This window comes from Bison bison, unplaced genomic scaffold (genome assembly GCF_000754665.1).
Source record: "Bison bison bison isolate TAMUID 2011002044 unplaced genomic scaffold, Bison_UMD1.0 scf7180017864464, whole genome shotgun sequence".
NCBI lineage: Eukaryota > Metazoa > Chordata > Mammalia > Artiodactyla > Bovidae > Bison > Bison bison.
This window is the reverse complement of record NW_011495025.1, coordinates 9,316,599-9,336,379: the sequence shown is the minus strand read 5'-3', so window position 1 is coordinate 9,336,379 and position 19,781 is coordinate 9,316,599.

Genomic DNA, 19,781 nt, shown 5'->3' with positions numbered 1-19,781 from the left:
CATTTATATTATATAACTCTGGATCACATAGAAGTGAGAGTGGCAGCTAGCCTTGTTTCATAATGGTCCAGAGAGAAAAATGCTTTTTGAGCAAAGATTTCAATAAAGGAATATTCAGATTTTGAAATAATCAATTAGTAGCTTATTTTTGCTTACATTTTGTTTCTATTACTTAATTCCCATAGATAGTTGCTGGCTGAGGCTGGAAGAAGGAGATTATGGCTCTAATCCTGATATAATAACTGGGTGGGCAGATTTAGTAGGCAATGTCCTGCAAAAGAGAAAGATCAAAAGCCAGGAAAATATTCAGTCAAAGGAGATAGAAGCATTGTTTTAAGTTTTTATTTGTTACAATATATTTGCTGCTGCTGCTAAGTCGCTTCAGTCGTGTCTGACTCTGTGTGACCCCATAGATGGAAGCCCACCAGGCTCCCCCATCCCTGGGATTCTCTAGGCAAGAACACTGGAGTGGGTTGCCATTTCCTTCTCCAATGCATGAAAGTGAAAAGCGAAAGTGAAGTTGCTCATTTGTGCCCAACTCTTAGCGACCCCATGGACTGGAGCCCACCAGGCTCCTCTGGCCATGGGATTTTCCAGGCAAGAGCACTGGAGTGGGGTGCCATTGCCTTCTCTGGTTACAATATATTTAAAGGGACATAATTCACAAGGAATTTTTAAGATAATCAAAATGCTCTGTATGCAACTAAGTGATGGATGTATGATAAAATTAATTTGTCCAAATCCATAAACTGTACATAATCGAGAATGCACCATAATGGAAATAATGGACTTTAGGTAATTATGGTGTGTTTATGTAGGTTCATAAATTGTAACAAATGTAGCACTCTGGTAGGGAATGCTGATAATGGGGGAGGCTATACTAATCTTAAACTTCCCTAAAATATAGTCTTAAAGATGAATACATAATAACATTTAAGAATCCTTGCTGTAGTATGATAATGATAACAATAGCATAAGAGTATGAGATAGCTGGATGGCATCACTGACTCGATGGACATGAATCTGAGTGAACTCCGGGAGTTGGTGATGGACAGGGAGGCCTGGTATGCTGCAATTCATGGGGTCGCAAAGAGTCGGACGCAACTCAGCGACCGAACTGAACTGAACTGAAATGATGTTTAGTTTTCTAAGAAATTGCCAAATTCTCTTCCAAAGGAGCTGAACCATTTTGCATTCCCATTAGGAGTGTATGAGTATTCCTGTTGCTCCACAATCTTGTCAGTACTTGATGCTGTCAGTGTTATGGATTATGGCTACTACAACAGGTGTGTAGTGACATGCCATTGCACTTCTAATTTGCATTTTCCTGAACCCCACGTCCAAGGTCAGGAGCTGCAGCTGTGCTTCACTGGACCGGCCGTGTGGAGATAACCCCCGTCTAAGGTCAGAAAAACTCCAGTAAGACGGTAGGCACTGGAGCAGCTGTGAGGAGATACCCCATGTCCAGGGGCAAAGGAGAAGCCCTAGCAAGATGGTAGGTGGGGCAGATTAGTGTTTAGAATCAAACCCCATTCCCACCAGAGACATTCAAAGGATCAAACAAACCTTGTGTGCACCAGGACCCAAGGACACAACAGAGACTGAGACAGAACCGTGTTTGAGCATCTCCTGTGGAGGTGCAGGTCGGCAGTGGTCTGCCGCAGGGACAGGGCTCTGGGCGTGGGCATGGCATACATGCTCTTGGAGGAGGTCACCATCAACCCCGGTATAGAGCTGCCAGAATTTACATAGTGCTGGGGAATAGACTCTTGGAGGGCACAACAGAACCTCGTGCACCAGAATCCAGGAGAAAGGAACAATTACCCCACAGGAGACTTGCCTGTGGGTGTCGGGAGTCTCCCGTGAAGGGGTGGGTCAGTGGTGGCCCCTGCAGGGTTGGGGACACTGACTATAGCAGTACATGCCTGAGATCTTTTAACGAAGGTCACCATTATCTTCATTACCTCCAACATAGTTTGAAAAGAAAGAAAGTGAAAGTGAAGTCGCTCAGTCATGTCCGACTCTTTTTGACCCCATAGACTGTACCCTACCAGGCTCTTCCTTCCATGGGATTCTCCAGGCAACTGGAGTGGATTGCCATTTCCTTCTCCAGGGGATCTTCCCCACCCAGGGATTGAACCCTGGTCTCCCTCATTCCAGGCAGACGCTTTAACCTCTGAGCCACCAGGGAAGCCCCAACATAGTTTGGCCACAGGTAAATAGCAGGGAAGGAACACATTCCACCCATCAACAGAAAATTGGGTTAAAGATTTACTGAGCATGGCCCTGCCCATCAGAACAAGACCCAGTAACCCCCTCAGTCAGTCTATCCCATCAGTAAGTTTTCATAAGCCTCTTATCCTTCTCCATCAGAGGGCAGACAGACTGAAAACCACAATCACAGAAAACTAACCAATCTAATCACATGGACCACAGCCTTATCTAACTCAATGAAACTATGAGCCATGCCATGTAGGGCCACCCAAGATGGACAGCTCATGGTGGAGAGTTCTGACAAAATGCGGTCCACTGGAGAAGGAAATGGCAAGCCACTTCAGTATTCCTACCTTGAGTACCCCATGAACAGTATGAAAAGGCAAAAAGATAGGACACTGAAAGATGAACTCCCCAGCTTGGTAGGTGCCCAATATGCTACTGGAGATCAGTGGAGAAGTAACTCCAGAAAGAATGAAGAGACGGAGCTAAAGCAAAAATAATACCCAGCTGTGGATGTGACTGGTGATGGTAGCAAGGTCCGATGCTGTAAAGAGCCATATTGCATAGGAACCTGGAATGTCAGGTCCATGAATCAAGCCAAATTGGAAGCGATTGAACAGAAGATGGCAAGAGTGAATGTCGACATTCTAGGAATCAGCGAACCAAAATGGACTGGAATGGGTGAATTTAACTCAGATGACCATTATATCTACTACTGTGGGCAAGAATCCCTTAGAAGAAATGGAATAGCCATCATAGTCAACAAAAGAGTCTGAAATGCAGTGCTTGGATGCAGTCTCAAAAATGACAGAAAGATCTCTGTTCATCTCCAAGGCAAACCATTCAATATCACAGTATTCCAAGCCTGTGCCCCAACCACTAATGCTGAAAAAGCTGAAGTTGAATGGTTCTATGAAGACCTATAAGATCTTCTAGAATTAAGAATCAAAAAAGATGTCCTTTTCATTATAGAGGACTGGAATGCAAAAGTAGGAAGTCAAGAAACAACTGGAGGAACGGGCCATTTGGCTTTGGAGTACAGAATGAAGCTGGGCAAAGGTTAATAGAGTTCTGCCAAGAGAATACACTGGTCATAGCAAACACCCTCTTCCAACAACACAAGAGAAGACTTTACACATGGACATCACCAGATGGTCAACACTGAAATCAGATTGATTATATTCTTTGCAGCCAAAGATGCAGAAGCTCCATACAGTCAGCAAAAAGAAGACCGGGAGCTGACTGTGGCTCAGATCATGAACTCCTTATTGCCAAATTCAGACTTAAATTGAAGAAAGTAGGGAAAACCACTAGACCATTCAGGTATGACGTAAATCAAATCCCTAATGATTATACAGTGGAAGTGAGAAATAGATTTAAGGGACTAGATCTGATAGACAAAATTCCTGAAGAACAATGGACGGAGGTTCTCAACATTGTACAGGAGACAGGGAGCAAGACCATCCCCAAGAAAAAGAAATGCAAAAACGCAAAATGGCTGTCTAAGGAGGCCTTACAAATAGCTGTGAAAAGAAGAGAAGCCAAAAGCAAAGGAGAAAAGGAAAGATATACCCATTTGAATGCAGAGTTCGAAAGAATAACAAGGAGAGATAAGAAAGCCTTCCTCAGTGATCAGCACAAAGAAATAGAGGAAAACAATAGAAGGGGAAAGATTAAAGATCTCTTCAGGAAAATTAGAGATACCAAGTGAACATTTCATGCAAAGATGGGCTCAATAAAGGACAGAAATGGTATGGACCAAACAGAAGCAGAAGATATTAAGAAGAGGTGGCAAGAATACACAGAAGTGTTCAAAAAAGATCTTCACGACCCAGGTAATCATGATGGTGTGATCACTCACCTAGAGCCAGACATCCTGGAATGTGAAGTCAATAGGGCCTTAGAAAGCATCATATGAACAAAGCTAGTGGAGGAATTCCAGTTGAGCTATTCAAATTGTAAAGGATGATGCCATGAAAGTGCTGCACTCAATATGCCAGAAAATTTGGAAAACTCAGCAGTGGCCACAGGAATGGAAAAGGTCTGTTTTCATTCCAATCCCAAAGAAAGGCAATGCCAAAGAATGTTCAAACTGCCACACAATTGCATTCATCTCACACACTAGCAAAATAATGCTAAAAATATTCTCCAAGCCAGGCTTCAGAAATATGTGAACTGTGAACTTCCAGTAGTTCAAGCTGGTTTTAGAAAAGGCAGAGGAACCAGAGATCAAACTGCCAACATCCACTGGATCATGGAAAAAGCAAGAGAGTTCCAGAAAAACATCTATTTCTGCTTTATTGACTATGCCAAAGCCTTTGACTGTGTGGATCACAATAAACTGTGGAAAATTCTGAAAGAGATGGGAATACCAAACTACCTGACCTGCCTCCTGAGAAATCTGTATGCAGGTCAGGAAGCAACAGTTAGAACTAGGCATGGAACAATAAACTGGTTCCAAATAGGAAAAGGAGTACGTCAAGGCTGTATATTGTCACCCTGCTTATTTAACTTATATGCAGAGTACATCATGTGAAATGCTGAGCTGGATGAAGCACAAGCTGGAATCAAGATTGCCGGAAGAAATATTAATAATCTCAGATATGCAGATGACACCACCCTTATGGTAGAAAGTGAAGAAGAACTAAAGAGCCTCTTGATGAAAGTGAAAGAGGACAGTGAAAAAGTTGGCTTAAAGCTCAACATTCAGAAAACTAAGATCATGGCATCTGGTCCCATCACTTCATGACAGGTAGGTGAGGAAACAGTGGAAACAGTGGCTGATTTTATTTTCTGGGCTTCACTACAGATGGTGATTGCAGCCATGAAATAAAAAAGACACTCCTTGGAAGGAAAGCTATGACCAACCTAGACAGCATGTTAAAAAGCAGAGACATTACTTTGCCAACAAAGTCCATCTATTCAAGGCTATGGTTTTTCCAGTAGTCATATATGGATGTGAGAGTTGGACGGTAAAGAAAGCTGAACGCTGAAGAATTGATGCTTTTGAACTGTGGTGTTGGAGAAGACTCTTGCGAGTCCCTTGGACTGCAAGGAGATCCAACCAGTCCATCCTAAAAGAGATCAGCCCTGGGTGTTCATTGGAAGGACTGATGTTGACTCTGAAACTCCAATACTTTGGCCTCCTGATGCGAAGAGCTGACTCATTTGAAAAGACCCTGATTGTGGGAAAGATTGAGGGCTGGAAGAGAAGGGGATGACAGAGGATGAGATGGTTGGATGGCATCGCCAACTCAAGGATAAGAGTTTGAATAAACTCCGGGAGTCTGTGATGGACAGGGAGGCCTGATGTGCTGCAGTCCATGGGGTCGCAAATAATGGACATGACTGAGCGACTGAACTGATCTGAACTGAAGAGACTTTTATCATAAATCAGTGTTGGATTTTGTCCAACATTTTTTCTTATTAATTATTTCCGTGTGATTTTTGTTTTTTCACCTGTGGACGTGATGGTTTACATAGTAACTTGTTTTCAAGTGCTTAATTAGACTCGCATGCTGTCTGCTGTGCTGTGCTCAGTCACTTCAGTCATGTCCAGCTCTTTGTCATCCTATGGACTGTAGTATACCAAGCTCATCTGTCTATGGGATTTTCCAGGCCAGAATACTGGAGTGGAAATGTCCTGTCATGTCCTTCTCCAGGGGATCTTTTCAACACAGGGATTGAACCTACGGCTCCTGCATCTTTTGCACTGCAGGTGGATTCTTTACTGCTCAGCCACTGAGGAAGTCCTGTAATGTCCATAGGCTATGTAATGATGTCCTCAGTTTCATTTCTGGTATTAAAAATTGATAGCCTCTTTTTCTTCTTATTTAATTTGCTTGGAGTATTATCAATTTTATTGATCTTTACAAAGACCTATGTTTTTATTATTGATTTTCCAGGGTATTTTTAATTTAGAAAGTGGATACTGTTACTGTCATCCCTCAATACAGTAGAATTCATTTGTAGTTTATTTGCTCTTCTCCTCTCCCCATGTAGAGGAGGTAACAAGAGAGTCTGTAAAATAGTCTTGCATACGCCATGTGATTTTATCTGGGTCAACAAAGAATGTTTTGTTGGTCTACAGCACGTTTACTTGAGGTAGAACAAGCAAATATTCTATTTTTCACAATACTAGTAAAATTTCTGCCTCAATATAAATCTTGGAGCATAGAGTTCAGCATCCCAACAAATATTAGTGTAAATATGGCTTAGTTGATTTGTCTTTGCAACAGATACAAAATATTTGCTATGGACAGAATGCTTATTTCTCTCCTAAATTCAAAAGTTAGAGCCTAATCCCCTATTTGATAACATTTGATGTGGGGCTCTGAAAGGTGATTAGGTCATGCAGGTGGAGATCAGCTGAATAGGATTACTGCCCTTCTAAGAGAGACTCTCGGAGAAGGCACTGGCACCCCACTCCAGTACTCTTGCCTGGAAAATCCCATGGACGGAGGAGCCTGGTGGGCTGCAGTCCATGGGGGTCGCAAAGAGTCGGACACGACTGAGCGACTTCACTTTCACCCTTCACTTTCATGTATTGGAGAAGGAAATGGCAACCCACTCCAGTGTTCTTGCCTCGAGAATCCCATGGACGGGGGACCCTGGTGGGCTGCCCGTCTTTGGGGTCGCACAGAGTCTGACACGACTGAAGGGACTTAGCAGCAGCAGCACCAAAAGAGACTTTGGTCTCTTGTTCCCCTTAGAGCATATGAGGACACAGGGAGAAGATGGTTTTCTGTGAATTAGGAAGTAGGCTCTCACTAGACATCAAATCTGCTGGTGTCCTGTCTTTGGACTTAGAGCCTCCAGAACTATGAGAAATAAATATTTGTTATTTAAACAACCCAATCTACATTTTTGGTGGGTTTGTTTGTTTGTTGTTGATGTAGTAGCCTGAATGGACTAAAGACAGTACCAGAAAAATTGTTTTTAATCCTACTGCAATATTTCTAATTGGCCTAAGGAAAAAAATTATATGTTTTTGGTTCTGTTTCCTAGTACATGATTTCTTTTGCTTTTTTTTTTTTTTTGCATCAGATCCTCTAATGTCATAAAGGTTCATCTCATAATTAAATATGTATCCAGCAGTTAATGTTTTCAGTATACCTGGCAGATATTGCTAGTTATTCCTTTGAACAAGACTGTGAAGTAAGTTACCACTGAGTTGAGAGCATCATATTTTAGATGAAGGAGATGAAGTTTATGGAGAGATTGCCCAAGGTCACTTAATATATTAATGGCAGATATGAAATTAGAATTCTGTCTTCGGTGTCTCTGCTTTCACAAAATCAGATGGATCTGAGTTGAATGTTGCCTTAAATGAAGAAAGAAGTTTCAAGGAAGGGGCATGTGGATCTAGCCTGAGGAATAGCACTTTAGCAATTTAGTGGATATGATTTTAGGAATACATTTGTCTCTTATTCTGACATGGTTGTCTTTATCATGCTACATAATTTCTATTGTTAACAATTTTACCAGGAAGAGATCTTATGTAAGATAGAGGAGATGTAAATAGCCAATAGAGTAAGTAAGCTCCCTCTTGCAAGCAAAAACTGAGTGAAATAAAGAAGCATTTGCAATGATGGTGTATTAAATGCAGACCCACTTCTCATTTCAACTTTTGTTAGTGATAAGCTCTCAATTCTCAAACAACCTACAAATTTATTCAACTAGAGTATTAAATGGAGTACATACCAGATCATTATATATAGGACTGCACATATAGAACTCCTTAAAAGACTATCACTTTAATATATTAATTCCTAGTTTTGGGGGGCAGATATATAAAGCATAATATCAAAGAAAACAGAACACTACTAGAATCTGTATTTCTACTTTTGCTCAGAATTTTGTTAATTTTCATTGATTCATTATAGTAATGTGCATTAAATTAATTAGCTGCAACAGTAACTTTGAATAATTCAAAGAGACACTTTAGGAAAATTGCATTTTTTTTTCCAGCTGGCTACATCATAAGTTTGTTGTGATGAATAATAGTGAGGCAGCCATTTGGATTGATTTATTGCTCTTACATAAAAAATTCATATTATAATTTGCAGCAGAAATAAGACTATTTATAGCAATTACCTTTTTCAAAGACATCATTGCAGAGACGCAAGGGAATCCATAGTAGTATTGGTTATTCTGAACCTTAGAAGAGAACATGTACTACAGGATCAAAAGGAAGTAAGAATCAAAGCTATACTATTCAAGCCAGCTTCTTGGAACTGTTAGAAATGTGTTGAATCCAAGAACACTTTTTATGTTCTTGTTTTTACTATGATTTTTGACTAGAAGCTCTTTTTGGAAAATGTTAATTTTCTTAATGTCCTTCCAATTAGTCTTTTGTTTTCAATTTTTCCCACTAGCAAACTCAGTGGAAAATAATTTCTCAGTATGCTGATTTTTATGTTTGCACTTGCTCTCCCCACCCCATTCTCCAATTCCAACCATGCACTCATCAGATCTCCCTTCTCTGTTAGTATCTGCATTCCTCTTTGACCTGGTATTATAACTTCTATAGACTGCCTCACTTGATTTTGTAGCCCTTTTGGGCCATGAATTTAGACCTCTGTCCTCTAGACATTCCCCATGGTCAAGACTTTCATAGCTCTTTCAAGCCAACTGCTTTTGAAAGGTGGGTGGTTTTGCAAAATCAATGCATTCTATGAGTTTTGTTGTTAAACATGTTACTTGGTTGGGGGAAGTGTGTGAAATGCCTGACAATTGATGCAGCATTATTTAAGTCCACAGTTCTGGGGCTGGCAGAAGTGTATATGGATGGTAAACACATATCTGAGAATGTATTAAGTCCTATTGGGAAAAGTCCCTGCTTTACCTACCAGATGGCTATCTGGTCCCCTGAGGATGGTGTCATATAAGGATTTAGAACTGGATTCATCTTTTGGCTGAGCAAATAGACCTGTACACATGCTCCAATATTGTACTGTTATCATAGCCAGTGTACTTGGCCTTTGGAAAATGTGGTAATTGAAGAGTGAATCAAAATATCTATGGGACAGGACATCTTCACAATGAAGATGTGACTTCACATCTAATTTCTGACTTCACAGTGAATACTTCCTTTTGCTTCAGATCAGTCTGGCTAGAGATTAACCAATTTTATTGAATTTTTCAAAGATGTATCTTTAGATGGTTTTACAGATTTTCTGTATTATTTTCTCTTTTATTGATTTTCACTATGATAGTAATTATTTCTTTATATTTACTTTGGGCTTAATTTGCTCTTCCTTTTTTTATTCAAGTAAAATATGGATTCATTGATTATATATTTTTTACTTTTCAAATATAGGACTTTAGTGCTATAAATTTATAAGCACAACTTTAGTTATGTCCCACAAATTTTTATATGTTGGATTTTTATTTTTACTTATTTCAATAAATGTATATACTGAAATTTTAAATTGGAAAATAATTGTTTTACAGTGTTCTGTTGGTTTCTGCCACACAACAACACAAATCAGCCATGCTGTGCTGTGCTGTGCTTAGTTGCTCAGTAGTCTGCCAGGCTGCTCTGTCTGTGGGGTTTCTTCAGGCAAGACTACTGGAGTCAGTTGCCATGCCCTTCTCCAGGGGATCTTTCCAAGCCAGGGATCGAACCCCATGTCTCCCTCACTGCAGGTGAGTTCTTTACCATCTGAGCCACCAGGAAAGCTCAAGAATGCTGGAGTGGGTAGCCTATTCCTTCTCCAGGGGAACTTCCCAGCCCAGGAATCGAACGGGGGTCTCCTGCATTGCAGGAGGATTCTTTACCAGCTGAGCTACCATATGCATATCCTCTCCCTCTTGAACCTCCCTCCCACCACATCGCCATCCCACTCCTCTAAGTTGTGACAGAGTGCTGAGCTGAGCTTCCAGTGTTTCCTTTTAATATGTCCTTGATCCCAGAGTTATTTAGGAATGCATATTTTGGCTTCAAAATTTAGCTTCCAGACACCTTTGTGTTTTTATTACAAACCTATTTCCACTGTGGACAGAAACCATAGTTTGTTTGTTTAGAAACTTTTTAATTTTATTAATTTTGAATCTTTTTATTTGTGGCCTATATTATGGGCTTTCTTGGTAACCATTTTCTGTGTACTTTAATACAATGTTTATTCTACTATCATTAGACTGAGAGAGCTATCAATGTCATTTAAATAAAATTGGTTATAATGTTATTCAGCCTTCTATATTTTTACTGTTTTTCTGTCTGTTCATTCTATTTGTTACTGGAGAAGTATTCATTTTAATAAGAGCTAAAATCCAACTCTTAGTGTGGATTTACCTATTTCTCCTGGAAGTTGTACTAAAAAGCTGTTATAATTAGTGGAGCTATTACATGTTCCTATGGATGAATTAACTTCTTTGTTAGATGAGATGCTCCCTTTATCCTTGGCTATATTCTTTACTATTTTTACTATTATAATTTACTATATTTAATATAAATGTTGCTAAACCACCTTTAAAAAGTTGTTAATGTAGCATATCTATTAATACATTTTTTTCTTTATTCTCATCATTGCTTTATATTTAAAGTATATTTCTTGTAGGCAACATACGGTTTAAATGTTTTTAAAAACAATCTGACACTTTCTGTTTTATTTGGAATGTTTAGACCATTTACATTTGATTTGATTACTTGTATGGTTGGCTTTAAATTTACTATCTTGTCCAAGTCAAGGGGATCTCTGGGCAGCGCGGAAATTCTGCTGCCATTTCTTCCTCCTCTTTCAAGGATGACCATCTTTCATTGCTGATGGGCAATATTTTGAAAACTGTTGCTTGGTATGTTTTCAGCCAGCTTTTCACTGATTTTAGATGTGAAGGTAAATCTAGTCTCTGTTAATCTTTAACATCTAATTTCAATTTAATGAGATAACAATCAATTAGTAATGAGAAGTTTAGTTCTCATAGACCTGTGATCAGATATTCAATATTAAAAACAGCCCAACTGCCAGGGTGAAATTGATGTTCAAATACATGTGAATATTTGGCAGAAAAGTATAAATGGTTGTTTTACAAAACTATAGAATTGGGCACAGTCATGTTCCTTTTTTGAGATTTTTCCAGAAGTTACATGTAACTTCTTTGTATCAAACAACTGCTTTTGCTGCCATCAGTTCGGTTCAGTCCAGTCACTCAGTTGTGTCCCACTCTTTATGACCCCATGGACTGTAGCATGCCAGCCCTCCCTGTCCGTCACAAACTCCCAGAGTTTACTCAAACTCATGTCCATTGAGTCAGTGATGCCATCCAACCATCTCATCCTCTGTCGTCCCCTTCTCCTCCAGCCCTCAACCTTTCCCAGCATCAGGGTCTTTTCAAATGAGTCCGCTCTTCACATCAGATAGCCAAAGTATTGGGGTTTCAGCTTCAACATCAGTCCTTTGCTGGCCTAGGACCCCTAATTGTGGCAGTTTGCACTGCAGCATAGACCTACTGATTTTATTCAGGCTCCAATCTAATGTCTTAGGACATCTCATGAATTAGCCAGTGAATTAGTCAGATCATACCTAAATGCAGTATATTTTACTTTCATAATTTTAAAAGGCTCAACCAGTTTTGTGTCTATTAAAAGTAGGTGATACGTGTTTCAGTAATTTATATTTCACTTTAGAAGAAATATCCTGTCCTATCTCAGACCATTAAAACTTTATAGATCTATCAGTATGACAGACTTAGGCTCTTGAGATTTTACAAGGTTTATCTTTCAACCCTTGGTACACATATGTCTTAATAAGGCATCTAGTATATGCCACTTCCTACTTATAGACCCAATTAACATAAGGTCATCAGTTTTAGGGGACAGAAAATGATTAAGTTCTCCCAAGTTTATATTATGAAAGACAGTATGAAACTTGACTAGGCGGTGTATATGAATTTCTATCCTTGCTTTGTGAAGGCAAAGCTTATGAGTGTTTTTCATGATAGGGATTGGGGAAAAATTATCTAAGTCAGTGTTTCTCTAATAGGAAAATGCAAAAGAATCATCTTAAAGACTTGATAAAACAGAGATATCGGGGCCCCGCTTCTAGAGTTTCTGACTTAGTCTATGGGGAATGGGATTCAAGAATGTGCATATTTAATGAGTTTGTAGGTGATACTGATGCTGCTGATCCAAGAACTACACTTTAAACCATCCAAGTGACAGGGGTCACATTGGTTTTCTCCAGGAAAGATTTTATATCTGAAAACAGAGCTGCTATAGGAATTAATGCCTGATTTTCTTTGTAATGATCCATAGTCAATCTTCTAGACTGGGTTTCCATCAGCAAAAAATATGATTTAACTGGGCATGTATTAATTCCTGTACCCCTTACTGCACATATCCTTCTAGTATATGATGGTGATACTGTTCTGTATTATCCTTAGTGATGGAGCATTGTTTTTGATTTGCTGTCTTGGCAATAGATGAACAATTAGAAGCTTTCACTTGTTTCATCCTAATGTAAATAACTCACAAATAACCCTTATGATAGGTCAGTGGTCCCCTTAGGCTCACTCTGAGATGAGTCAAGTCAGGATTACATCTGTAATCTGACCTTAATAAATGCCTGCCAGTAGGGTACCAGGAAATGGCAACCCACTCCAGTACTCTTGCCTGGAAAATCCCCTGGAAGAAGGAACGTGGTAGGCTACAGTCCATGGGGTTGCAAAGAGTCGAACATGTTTGAGCGACTTCACTTTCACTTTCAGGGTACCAGGATGCATTTAGAGTTTCTAGGGATTAATAGCAATTCTGAGCCTTTACTTAATAATCCCTACCCCTCCAGAAGTTCTGAGTGTTTCCCTTTCACCATTGCATAACCTGGTTAACAGATAGAAGTCATGAAGAGAAGGTTTGGGTAATACACGATATTCCTCAATGGCTACCTTGCTGATCCTTTCTCAAAGGAAGCCAACTTTCACCTCAACAAAGGTACTTTAGGCATGTGTATTGACTTAGACCTTGGAACTGGATAAGAGGCTATGAATTCCCATTATGATGACATGAATTTGATTTCCAACACCTAGAAAGGTTTGAAAATTAGATTTTCAAGACCCAGAAATTTTCTGTTTTTATATATTAAGACATACCTTACTAGTCTGTTCATTTATTTCATTCTGAGGGACCCATTGGTTAAAAAGCCACTGACACAGATTAATGCAGGTCAGAACTCTATGATCAGCTCAACACTTGCCTTATTAATGTGATTTAAAACACCTTGTTTCTGACGGTTAATCCCTTTGATCTGGTCTCTACTACACTGGCAGGCCATTTTTCTACCGTACTATTAAACAATTTGTACTGCAGCATCTTCCACCTTCAGTCATCTTTGGCCCATAGGACACATTCAAACACACAGAGAGTTTCAAAATTGCTTTGGTAAGTGAAGTGTCCTCCAGGCTCTTTCAGGGTGTTTGGCAGAGGGGAATTGAGGTGGTTACACATAATAAATCTGCTCTTATAGTTCCATAACCCTAAACCTCAGATTCTCTCTTCATCATCAGTGATTTTCCACTCAGGTTGCACATTAGAATTACCTGGAGAGTTTCAGAAAACCTAATGTCCAGGATATATCCCAGAATGTTAAAATCAGGCTCCATCTGGGTGGGACCAAGAGATTAATTCTTGTAATGCTTCTTTGGTGATTCTAATGTACATCAAAGGTTGAGAGCCACTGCCCTATGTCAGAGAATTTCTAGCATGGCCTCCTCATTAACTGTAAGCCAATGTTGAGCCCAAACTTCAATTAGCAAGACTTTTGGATGTGAACAACCTCTTTGGGTACTTAAACTCTAAGTCATTACCTTTCAAATCTCAGCTGAGTACACCTAGAATTTGCAGATTCAAAATTCTTGTCCTTTGCCTATATTTGCCCAAAGGTCCTTGGGTCTTACTCTTTTTCCATGAATACTCTTATCTTAGCATAACATATGGCTGGGTTTTTCATTTAGTGGGCTTTAACCACTGTACAATTACATTCAGTCCTTGGGCTTGATTCTCATTCATACCTTCCCTTTGGCTACTGGACATAAGAGATTCTTTTAAGTTTCCATAGAAGCTTTCTGATTTTTCATTCATGTTCTGAAGCAGACCTTCATTATTTTTGGTCCTTTTCTCTTGCTACAATCTTTGTAATAACCACTGTTGCCATAGTGACTAAGTGCCACAGACACTTGATCTCCCAACGCCTTCATTGCATCTGTACTTCATCTTATGCCACCACCAGTGATTATTCGGCTAATCACAATGTCACAGCACGCCAGAGATTATCAGTGTCCCATTTCCTGAAGCAAAGAAGTTATCTGTGAGATTCTCAAATATTCTACCTACCCATTCCAGGAACCTATTTTAAGGGTGTTTCCTGGGGCCACTTCTTGTGCCAATTACTGAATTACTGAAGATCCTGACAGGAAACAGATGGTACATTCAAATGGTCTGATTAAGGAGAATTTAATAAAAAAGCTATTTATAGAAGTGCAAATAGGAATAAGAGAAACCAAAATCAAAAAGAGTTGGTAAAGCACCCTGGAGCTAGCAGAGGTTGGGAGCTTTTACTATCCCTAGGTGTGAACTGTACTTTCCTTCCATCTTCTGTTGTTATCTTCCACTGGACAAACTCAGCCATGGTAACTTGCTGCCCAACTGGTGAGGGATGTACTAATAGCTGATGCATCACATAAAACAAAAACAAAAAACAACAGCAGCAAAAAAGAAAACATATAGAAAGACAGGGGGAAATGTAAGGCAGGTCTAGAAACATAAATGGGAAAATCCAGCAGAATGTTCAAATTGAATATCTCCTCTAGCTCCAACATGTATGTAAAGCTTTTAATTGACATTTCAATTGGGTAGTAAAGCATCTCAGACCTAGTCTATTGAAACACATATGCATTGTCACCCACTTAAATCCAGTCTGCTTGCTGTCAAAAATAAAAGCTGTCTAATAGCAAGAAAGTGAAAAGTAATTCTTAATACCACACTCTTTTCCTTTTCAATGCATGTCCAATTCTTGTTGGATTTTTAACTGCTCAAATATTTCGTGTTATCTCTTTACTTCTTTTTATCATTATTAGAACAGTTTTACAGTGTAAATACTTCCAAGCTAACATTACTTCTTTATGTCATGGGTAGAAACACATTTATCACCATTAAAAAATTTTGACTTTTTAATTTTGAAGTGTAACATAGACCCAGGAAATGTATAAATCCTAAATGTGAAGCTCAATAAATGATAACAAAGTGAACACTCATGTAAACATCCCTTGGCCAAGAATTAGGACATTTTTAATACACCAGCTCCCCTGTGTCTCTTCTAGCCACTCCCTCTTTTCCTCCTATGGGAGACCTGTTATCTTGACCATGAACACTATGTAATAATTTAGTATCGTCATGGAGACAAAACAGCTTTGTTGAGATAGAAGTCCACTTAATTTAGAATATTTCCATTATCCTAGAAAGAAACTAAAGCCAGCCACAGCCACTCTCAGGTTTTTCCCAGTTCTCCATCCCAGAGTACTAGGCAGGACATCTTGCTTTCTTTTTCTATAGATTTACCTATGCTAAATATTTTATACCATAGAATCATATTGCATGTGGTCTATTGTGACTGACTAGCTTCTTTCATATAGCATAATGTTTTTGGCATGCATCCTAGCATGTATCACTACTTCGCTCCTTCTTATTGCTTAACAATATTGCTGCTGCTGCTGCTGCTAAGTCACTTCAGTCATGCCATTGCCTTCTCCGAACAATATTGCATTGTATGGATTTACCACATTTTATTCATTTAGCAGTTGGTGGACATTTGGGTTATTTCTACTTTTTGTCTAGTATGAATAATGTCTCTCTGAACATTTGTGTATAAGTTTTTGTTGCATAACTTTTATTTAAATTAGATAATATTAAAAGAATAATTTAACCAAGAGTGGAAGGAAAAATAACGACCTTGCAAAGATACCTATGCTTTAATCCCAGAATCTATGAATGCTATGTGAATACCTTATGTGGCAAAAATAACTTTATAGTTGTGACTAAAGTTATAGACTTTGAGGTAAAGGGATTATCCTGAAGTTTCAGGGATGGGCCCAATCTAATCTCTCAATATTTCCTCTTTGATGTTCATTTTTTTATGGACCATAGCCTAACAGGCTCTTCTGTACATGGGATTCTCCAGGCAAGAATACTGGAGTGGGTTGCCATGTCCTCCTCTAGGGGATCTTCCCAACCCTAACAGATGCGGGTTTGATCCCTGGATCAGGAAGATCCCCTAGAAGAGGGCATAGACAACCCACTCCAGTATTCTTGCCTGGAGAATCCCATGAACTGAGAAGCCTCATTGGCTACAGTCCATAGGGTCACAAAGAGATGGACACAACTAAAGTGACTTGGCATGGACACATCTACCTTTATTCTAGTACTATAATATATTGATTACTGTAGCCTTGTAGTAATATTTGAAATCTGAAAGTATAAGTCCTCCAACTTTGTTCCAAGATTGTTTTGGCTATTCAGGGCCCCTAGAATTTCCATATACATTTCAGGATTAACTTGTCATTTTCTGCAAAATAGCCAGATGGGATTTTGAAAAGAATTGCTTTGAATCTGTAGATCAGTTTTGGAGTATTGCTATCTTAACAGTATTAAGTCTTTTGATCTCTGACTATGAGCTGTCTTCATTTATTTGGTTCTTCTTTAATGTCTTTCCATAACTGTTTTCTAGTTCTCGAGGGATAGGTCTTGCATTTTTGTTCAGTCTATTATTTTGTTATTAATTCTATGGCAAATGAAATTGTTTTCCTGATTTCATTTTTGCATTATTCATTGCTAATGAATAGAAACAATCTTCAAATTGATCTTCTTTTCTGTAATCTGACTGTTTGTTTTTGTTTTAATTGCTAACTCGTGTCTGATTCTTTGGCTACCCCGTGGACTATAGCCTGTCAGGCTCCTCTGTCCATGGGATTTCCCAGGCAAGAATGCTGGGGTGGGTTGCCATTTCCTTTTCGAGGGGATCTTCATGCCCCAGGAATTGAACTCACATCTCCTGCATTGGCAGGTGGATTCTTTACCACTGAGCCACCAAGGAAGCCCAGGCAATCTGACTGCATTCATATATAAGTTCAAAGAGCTTTCATGTGGATTCCTTAAGGTTTTTTATATACAAGTACTTGTCATCTGCAAGTAGAGATAGTTATACCTCTTCCTTTCCAATATGGATGACTTTAATTTTTATTTTGCTTTATTGCCTTGGTTAGACTCTTTAGTATAGTGTTGAATGGAAGTGGCAACAGTTGTCTTTTTTATCTTGCTTTAATCTTAAGGAAAATGCATTCAGTTTTTTCACATTAATTATGCTGTTAGCTGTAGGATTTTGTACCTCATCTTTTCCTTAGGTCAGAGAGTTTCCTTTTATTACTGGTTTGTTGATTATTTTTATCATAGGAAGGCTTATCAAGTAGCTTTTTTCTGCATTAATTGAGATGATTGTATGGGTTTTACTCCTTATTTCATGAATGAGGTGTATTAATTTGACTTTTTTCTTTTGCAACTTTGCATTCCTGAGATACATTCCATTTGATCTTTTATAATACTTTTATTATATATTGCCAGATTTGATTTGCTAATTTTTGAGAATTTTATGTCTGTGTTCATAGGGAATTAGTTTCTAGTTTTCTTAGGATGTCATTGTCTTGATATCAGAGTACACTGCCAGCATATAATAAATTGGAAAGTATTCCCTTTTCTTTTATTTTTTGGTATGAGTTTGTGGTGGAAAAGTGTTATTCTTTACATATTTTGTAGAATTCATCAGTGAAGCTATCTGAGTCGGGGATTTACTCTGTTAAAAGCTTTGAAATTACTAATTGTATGCTTGCTCTAAGGCCTATTCAGGATGATTTCTTTTTGAGTCAGTTTTATTAGTGTCCTTTCTAGGGATTTTATATTTTGTATAAGTTACCTAATTTGGTGTCCTATCCTTTTACTCTTAACCTATTAGCATCTATATTCAATGTAGGTTTTTTGTAGATAATATATAGTATATAATTGGATCTTGCTCTTATATCTGTTCTGAAATATTTTGCCTTTCAATTTGAGTGTTCAAACCGTTTACATTTTAGTGTATTTTGGGGTATAAATTCATCATCTTTCCATTTGTTTCCCTTTTTGTTGTAGTTGATTTTTCTGCTACTTTTTTTCTCTTTTGAATTCATAACATGTTTTGCATGATTCAATTTTATCTTATTTTTAGCTTTATTACAAGTACATTTTTGTGTCATTAGTGTTTGTACTAGGGTTTTTGATATGCATTTTTAGCTTATAAAGTTCATTGTAATTTATAGCTTGCCTCCAATTGATATTTTATTATTGCACAGAAAGCATAAGAATATTTTACTAGTATCTTTCACTTATCTTCTCCTGGCTTTTGTGTTATTATCATTTTTACTTCTGCGTGTGGTATAAACCCAACAATGCACTGATATTCATTTTGCTGTAAACAGCTCAACATCTTTAATCTTTCTTTAAATCATGTTTAAAAATATTTCCTTTACATGCACCACATAGATACCATTTCTCAGCCTCTCTGGTCCCTTGGATAAATCTATCCAACAATCTGATACATTGTTTCTGCCTGAAGGACTTTTTTTCACATTTCATATCATGCAAGTCTACTGGTTATGAATTCTTTATACTTTTGTATGCCTGAGAAAATATTTTTATTTTGTTGCTGAGAGATATTTTTGCTAGGCATAGTTAAGCTAAAAAATTTTTTTCCCAGTATTTAAAAAAATTTTCTCCATTATCCAGCTTGTACTATTTTTTTTCTAGTGAGAAGTCTTGTCTTTGTTCTTCCCTAAATAATGTGTCATTTTTCACATGCTGAGTTTAAAGCTCTTTTTTTTTTTATCACTACTGTTAATCTTCTTAATTACTTACCATGTAATTAAGTAATTTATGATGTAACTTGATGAAGTTTCAATTCAGTTCAGTTCAGTCGCTCAGTCATGTCCGACTCTTGGCGACCCCATGAATCGCAGCACGCCAGGCCTCCCTGTCCATCACCAACTCCCGGAGTTCACTCAGACTCACGTCCATCGAGTCAGTGATGCCATCCAGCCATCTCATCCTCTGTCGTCCCCTTCTCCTCCTGCCCCCAATCCCTCCCAGCATCAGAGTCTTTTCCACTGAGTCAACTCTTTGCATGAGGTGGCCAAAGTACTGGAGTTTCAGCTTTAGCATCATTCGAAAAACATCTCTTTCTGCTTTATTGACTATGACAAAGCCTTTGACTGTGTGGATTACAATAAACTGTGGAAAATTCTGAAAGAGATGGGAATACCAGACCACCTGATCTGCCTCTTGAGAAATCTGTATGCAGGTCAGGAAGCAACAGTTAGAACTGGACATGGAATAAAAGACTGGTTCCAAATAGGAAAAGGAGTTCATCAAGGCTGTATATTGTCACCCTGCTTATTTAACTTATATGCAGAGTACATCATGAGAAACGCTGGACTGGAAGAAACACAAACTGGAATCAAGACTGCCGGGAGAAATCTCAATAACCTCA